Here is a 7,459-nt window from a genome sequence, read left to right on the forward strand (position 1 = left end):
ACTGCAGTTAATGTACCTCCATTAGCATTTTTTATGCGTTATGGTCCTTGATTTGCAGATACAGATTTAAGCACATTGTCTATTGACCAACCTCTGAACATTACTTCAGTAGGACCTGGGTTTTCCTTATAAGAAGATGCAGCAACCATACTTGTTGCAGAGTTCAAGTGAATTCACAAATTCTCCGTAGACTTAACATTAAAACTGACAGAATCCAAATGGACCAGGGTTCAAGAAGAGTTCAACTATGGAATCCAACAGAGCGGCAGACAATATCAGAGTTCTAATTATAGAAGATAGTAACTAGCTAACAATAATAAATAAAGAGAAAACTCTTAGCACAACTCTTAGACAGTTGAAGCTTCTGTAAAACTCTCCAGAATATCTCCAACCACAGACACTTAGAAGCAACACTTAGAAGAAGCAACCAAGCTCTCAAATGACTTGGCTTGCAATGAGGTTTCAGAGGTTAAGGAAGTTTTTAGTGTTTTTGCCAATGATATACGGCAGGTTGCGTCCACACGGTCATTCTCTGAAGTTCTGCCTGTGCATAACACTCAGAATGACAGGCGGATGCGTATTAGGGACTTTAACTTGTGGCTTGGTGAATGGTGTCGGGAGCAAGGATTTGGCTTTATTGCTCATGGTAGCTCTGTTTGGAATGGAAATAAACTGTACAAAAAAGATGGTTTGCATATTTCTCAAAAGGGAACAAATGTTCTCAGTGAGCAGTTCAGAGGTTTTGCTAAGATGTATTTAAACTAGGATGGGGGGGCAAAAGGGTGATAAAACATCAATCCAATTGTCCCCCAAAACAAGGACAGAAGGTGCCTGCAGCAAGTGTGTTAAAAAATGATAAGCTTAGAGTCATGTCTACAAATGCTCGCAGTTTAGGGAATAAGATCCATGAACTTGTGGCAATAATGGCAACTGATAGTATAGATTTAGTCGCTGTTACTGAGACATGGTATAATGAAAAAAATGACTGGGACATAGCAATACCAGGGTACTCTTTATATAGAAAAGACAGGGAAGGCAAGAAAGGGGGAGGGGTGGCCCTGTATGTGAAGGATAGCATAAAATCTAGCCTAATAAAGGTTATTGAGACGAACATAGAGTCCATTTGGGTTACGTTAGAATTTGGTAATCACACAGTAGTTCGTGTAGGTGTGATTTATAGGCCCCCAGGACAAATTGAAGAGTTAGATAATCTACTAGTTGAAGAAATAGCTAAAATGACAATGAAGGGGGAAGTTATCACCATGGGTGACTTTAATCTTCCTGATGTGAATTGGAAAACAAAAATAGCTACTTGTGCCAGAAGCACACATATTCTAAACTCCCTACTGGGATTGTCTCTATAACAAGTCGTTGAGGAGCCAACTCGTAAAGAGGCCATACTAGATTTAGTGTTAACAAATGGAGATTTGGTATCAGATATTACTGTAGGTGAAAGTTTAGGATCCAGTGATCATCAGTCAGTGTGGTTTAATATAAGAACAGTGACTGAGTCACACCACACAAAAACAAAAGTTTTAGACTTTAGAAAAACAGACTTTTCTAAAATTAGAATATGTGTAAAGGAGTCATTATCAGACTGGAGCAATTTAAATGGAGTCCAAAATAAATGGGATTATTTAAAAGCTGCACTACTGAAGGCAACAGAAAATTGCATTAGGCTTGTCAGTAAAAGCAAAAAATTCAAGAAACCACTGTGGTACTCCGCAGATGTGGCCAAAATAGTAAAAAACAAAAAGTTAGCATTTAGTAATTATAAAAAAACCCAGAGTGAGGAAGACAGAATGACCTATAAGATTAGGCAGAAAGAGGCTAAGCAAGTTATAAGAGCTTCCAAATCACACACAGAAGAGAAAATAGCACAGTCAGTAAAAAAGGGGGACAAAACTTTTTTTAGATACATAAATGAGAAAAGAAAAGTAAAACAAGGATTAGTTAGATTAAAAACAAAAGAAGGAAGGTATGTAGATGAGGATAAAGGTCTAGCTGACTGCCTCAATGAATATTTTTGTTCGGTATTTACAGCTGAAAATGAAGGAAAGGGACCTCTGTTAAAAAAAAAAAAGGATAAATGAGTCATTTATTACAAGTGAGTTTACAGAGGAAGAGGTTCTATTTCAACTGTCAAAAGTAAAGACAAATAAGTCAATGGGACCTGATGGAATACACCCAAAGCTATTAAAAGAGCTTAGTGGTGTACTAGCAAAACCATTAACAGATTTATTTAACCAATCATTGTTAACAGGAGTAGTCCCAGAAGATTGGAAGTTAGCGAATGTTGTGCCCATTCACAAGAAAGGTAATAGGGAGGAGTCGGGCAACTATAGGCCAGTAAGCCTTACTTCAGTAGTGGGGAAAGTGATGGAAACCATGTTAAAGGATAGGATTGTTGAACATCTAAAAACACATGGATTTCAAGATCAGAGACAACATGGGTTTACTTCAGGGAGATCATGCCAAACTAATCTTATTGATTTTTTTGATTGGGTAACTAAAATTATAGATCAGGGTGGTGCAGTAGACATTGCTTACCTAGATTTCAGAAAGGCTTTTGACACTGTTGCACATAGAAGGCTTATCAATAAACTGCAATCTTTGAGTTTGGATTCCAATATTGTTGAATGGGTAAGGCAGTGGCTGAGTGACAGGCAACAGAGGGTTGTAGTCAATGAGTATATTCGAAGCTTGGGCTTGTCACCAGTGGGGTACCTCAGGGATCTGTACTTGGACCCATTCTCTTTAATATTTTTATTAGTGATATTGCAGAAGGTCTTGATGGTAAGGTGTGTCTTTTTGCGGATGATACTAAGATATGTAACAGGGTTGATGTTCCAGGAGGGAAAAGCCAAATGGCAAATGATTTAGGTAAACTAAAAAAATGGTCAGAGTTGTGGCAACTGACATTTAATGTGGATAAGTGCAAGATAATGCATCTTGGACGTAAAAAACCCAAGGGCAGAGTACAGAATAATTAATAGAGTCCTAACCTCAACATCTGAGGAAAGGGATTTAGGGGTGATTATTTCTGAGGACTTAAAGGTAGGCAGACAATGTAATAGAGCAGCAGGTAATGCTAGCAGAATGCTTGGTTGTATAGGGAGAGGTATTAGCAGTAGAAAGAGGGAAATGCTCATGCCATTGTACAGAACACTGGTGAGACCTCACTTGGAGTACTGTACACAGTACTGGAGACCATATCTTCAGAAGGATATTGATACCTTAGAGAGAGTTCAAAGAAGGGCTACTAAACTGGTTCATGGATTGCAGGATAAAACTTACCAGGAAAGGTTAAAGGATCTTAACATGTATAGCTTGGTGGAAAGACGAGACAGGGGGGATATGATAGAAACATTTAAATACATAAAGGGAATCAACACAGTAAAGGAGGAGACTATATTTAAAAGAAGAAAAACTACCACAACCAGAGGACAGTCTAAAATTAGAAGGACAAAGGTTTAAAAATAATATCAGGAAGTATTACTTTACTGAGAGGGTAGTGGATGCATGGAATAGCCTTCCAGCTGAAGTGGTAGAGGTTAACAAGTAAAGGAGTTTAAGCATGCGTGGGATAGGCATAAGGCTATCCTAACTATAAGATAAGGCCAGGGACTAATGAAGGTATTTAGAAAACTGGGCAGACTAGATGGGCCGAATGGTTCTTATCTGCCGTCACATTCTATGTTTCTATGTTTCTAAATTAGAGGTGACAAGTCCCTTAAAAGGACACAAATGAAATAAAAGTCTGAACAAAACTTTAGTCATATGTAAAAACTATTTGTATAACAAATTGACACAAGTATGAGTTTCAGAGCTAATTATAAATAGAGCATTACATGTACACATCATTCTTCTTCTGGTGAACTGGCAGATTTCAGTTTCTCTATTGTTTTTGGCATTTAAAAAGGAGGTTTCTGATAAATGATGGAATCCAGAGAACGTAACCTAACATGTAGTCAGATAAGGTGACCCCATGTTAGTGTAGTGACCCTTTGGTGATCCAAGCTGGCAAAGCACATGAAGCAATTTTATGTCTGCCCAAAAGAAATTGAGGTTTGTGTTCAACTGCTAGTGAGCCATAAGTGGACTACACCTGATATATAGCTAGCAAAGGATTACGGGTCACACTCAATATATCTAACAAAAACGCTGGTTTGACAAAAAAAGTTCATAGTTTTGATTATTTTGCACAATTACTAGTTTTGTAACTGAATAGGAATAATCAGTGAGTCATGACATGCATTACCAATAAGTCCTTTTAATAAAAATAAGTCTTTTGGCACTACCAGAGTTCCAATATTTTTCATTCCAAGTAACAAAACACCTTTTGCTTGGAGAAGTGGTTTTGGTGTATAGATCATGCCCCTGCAGTCTCACGGCTCAATTATGTGCCATTTAGGAGTCAAATCAATTTGTTTATGCAACCCTAGTAATAACCTCTGTGCACATTTCCAGTAAAGAGAGAACTCTTTTTAAACTTTATTGCAGTGTGTTTAATTTAGAATCTATCTCCTGCTCTGTTAAATGCCTGCGTTTGATTAAAGTTCAATTAACAGTAGTAACCAAAAAGCTTCTAAAATAAACACTGTATCGAACAGAAAATATAACCCTTATTTTCATATTTGATGTGTGAATATCGCTTTATAAACAGAAACAATAGTTATTTAACTCCTACATGGCAAAGAATTGAGCAGTGAGACTGCAGGTGCATGACACACACTCACACACACACACACACAAACACAAAATAAAGTTTCATTAAGCTAAAATTGTTTGGGCGTCTAGAATATCCATTTTAATAAACTTGGAACATTGATTGACCTGGCAGACCGTTTGAGTATATACTCAAGTATAAGCAGAGTTTTTCAGCACATTTTTTGTGCTGAAAAACCCCAACTCGGCTTATACTAGAGTCAATGTCTGTATTATGGCAATTTACATTGCCATAATACAGACAGGGAGCTGTGTGCGTTTACTTACCTCTCCTGCAGCTCCTGTCAGCTCCCTCCTCCTCCGCGCCGGTCCGTTCAGCACCTCTGCCAGCTCCCAGTCTCGCGAGAGCCGCGGGGTCATAGTGTGGCCGCGAGACTTACACTGTGAGCTGACAGAGGTGCTGAACGGACCGGCGCGGAGGAGGAGGGAGCTAACACGAGCTGCAGGAGAGGTAAGTATGAGCTCTGCCAGCACCCCTCCTACACAGTGCCCATCCACTGGACCACCAGGGAGTGAGAGCCCCCCTCCCTGCCATGTATCAAGCAGGGAGGGGGGACGAAAAAAAAAATACATAATAAAATATTAAAAACTAATAATTAAAAAAAAAACAAAATAAATGAAAATAATAATTAATAAAATAAATAATATAACAAAAAATGATTAAAATAATTAAAAAATAACAATAATCAAAATGCCCACCCCCCACCAACACATACACAAACTGCATCACACACACACTCACTGCACTCATACACACACGCTGTAAATAAATATTCAATTAATATAATTCTTTTAGAATAATTTTATTTAGAAATTTACCAGTAGCTGCTGCATTTCCCACCCTAGTCTTATACTCGAGTCAATAAGTTTTCCCAGTTTTTGGGGGTAAAATTAGGGGCCTCGGCTTATATTCGGGTCAGCTTATACTCGAGTATATACGGTAGATGGCTTTTGAGTTAGCATTTACTAAAAATGTCAGTCATTGATTGGTTTACCATGGTGAATATACCAGAATCATGCACTATTAGTGTAGGAATTACCAAAATCTCTTACATAACTTTGGTTGTTGCGGGCAATTTCTTTCTAGGATGTCAAATCAATATCCTGGAAATGAAGCCAACAATAGTGAGAATGCAAAATTTTAGTCAACACAGTCCAAGGTTGGCCAACACTCACAAATAACACCCTGGGTTCATCTGGGTCATAAGCAACATAGTAAACAATCCTGCCCATTAAGACTAAGATAACAAAACTGCATGGAACGATTAAATTGATGTACATCTTGTTTGTTAATTTGGAAAATAACTAACATCAAAATTATTAGCATTGTCACTTTTTCTTTTTTTAAATGTTTTTTCCAGAATTAAAGCTGCTTTGTCACTTTCAGGGGGTGTTTGCAATGATCTCCAAAGGTGAGATTCCAGCTGAGAATGCAGCGGCCCAGGAGGGCATCCACAGAAGTCAACTATACTTCCCTGAAGCTCACCTTAGAAGGTGCAGTAATCTTTTTTTCTTCAGCTCCTGACAGTTCAAACACAAATCCAGTCATCAATTTTCTCTATTTTAAACACCAGAGTACAACACTAAGGTCTGTGAAGGATCTTGCAAGGCTGCAGGATCTTCCATAGAGCAAATCTGATGATGTGCTAGAAGGTGCCCAATTATGATGGCTGTGGAAATTGAAACACTGGACAGTGGAAGCTCTTCCTTCTGCCATCCTCCATCTTTACCATAAAGAAAGTAGTCCCTTCTACTTTGGAATTTTTATCATGGAAATTCTAACACCGTCAATAAGAGGATTTCATAAAGAGGATATCTTTATGAAAATATTTAGAAGTTATATTGTTGTGACTGCTTTAAAAGAATTGTGAGACTAAGGTTATTCAATAAAACTACAAATTTTATCAAATTAAATCCCAATTGTAACATGGCGACTAAAAAGGCCAAGCTAGAACTAAAGCAGACTGAGAATTTCTCCAGATCTGCGATATTAACCTCAAATTTTGCCATTTTTATTTAACATTTGCTTTGTGTGTTTCTTTTAAGACTTAAGTGTTAGAACATGAGCAATGCACCAAGCATTAGACATAGAAAAACACAATTCCAAAAAATAAAACATAATATATATATAAATACAATGTTAAACAACAATCCGTCCACCAGTCAAGCAATAAGAGACTTACTTTTCCCACAAGAATCACAAATTTGTAGTGATATTACTACTGCAAAGGATTTTGGGTGGGCATATGCAAATTAGTTTAACAAAGGATCACATTTTTGTCTCATTCTATTTTAAACATGGATTCCTTTGAGTCTGTGTTTGCTGCATACAACAGCTTTGAAACACAAAACACAAGGAAAAGATGCAAAGCCAGTGAACCACTCATGGACAGCTGTTTCATTGTTAATAACCACTATAGTGCCAGGAAAACAAAAACTCGTTTTCCTGGCACTGTGTAGTCCTTAGGTCCCCCTCCACCCCCTCCTGCTGGGCTGAAGGGGTTAAAACACTTACCTTTCTCCAACACGGGGCTCCCTCGGTGCTGGGGAACTCTGGCAAGAGTCGCACGCGCATTCAAACCGCCCATAGGAAAGCATTACCTAATGCTTTCCTATGCACGTCAGCATCTTCTCACTGTGATTTTCACAGTGAGAATCATGGTCAGTGTGTGTAAACATAGCAGTTACAGCTGCAGGGTTAAAACCTGGGGGACCTGGCACCCAGACCACT

The sequence above is a fragment of the Pelobates fuscus genome, chromosome 11 (genome assembly GCF_036172605.1).
Source record: "Pelobates fuscus isolate aPelFus1 chromosome 11, aPelFus1.pri, whole genome shotgun sequence".
In the NCBI taxonomy this organism is placed as follows: Eukaryota; Metazoa; Chordata; class Amphibia; order Anura; family Pelobatidae; genus Pelobates; species Pelobates fuscus.